The following is a 421-nucleotide window of genomic DNA, read 5'->3' on the forward strand; positions in this document are numbered from 1 at the left end:
ATACTTACCTGGCAGGGGAGATACCATGATCACGAAGGTGGTTTTCCCAGGGCGAGGCTTATCCATTGCACTCCGGATGTGCTGACCCCTGCGATTTCCCCAAATGTGGGAAACTCGACTGCATAATTTGTGGTAGTGGGGGACTGCGTTCGCGCTCTCCCCTGATAAAAAAAAAAAGAGTTACCGCCAGGGAATCCAGGGCGGATGATACCTTCAGGACCAGGGCGGCGAGGGGCGATAGTGGGAGGGTGGAGGGAGAGTGGGTTGGAGAGAGGGAACCAATTACAAGGATCCACATGTGACCTCCTCCCTGGGAGATGGATGGCGGAGAAGGGGGGGAAGGGAGACTCCGGATGGGGTAAGAAATGACAAAATAGCAATCTATAGGTTATCGAGGGCTCATGAGGGAGGGGGGAGTGGG

General features: G+C 55.1%; 1 non-coding gene across 1 annotated transcript; it reads left to right on the forward strand.

The window, feature by feature from the left end:
* On the forward strand, nucleotides 1-164 carry LOC142429937 (U1 spliceosomal RNA). Its single transcript, XR_012780447.1, has one exon. It is a non-coding gene; the product is annotated as a U1 spliceosomal RNA (small nuclear RNA).
* The last annotated feature ends 257 nt before the right edge of the window (nucleotides 165-421 follow it).

The sequence above is a fragment of the Tenrec ecaudatus genome, chromosome 16 (genome assembly GCF_050624435.1).
Source record: "Tenrec ecaudatus isolate mTenEca1 chromosome 16, mTenEca1.hap1, whole genome shotgun sequence".
Classification (NCBI taxonomy): Eukaryota; Metazoa; Chordata; class Mammalia; order Afrosoricida; family Tenrecidae; genus Tenrec; species Tenrec ecaudatus.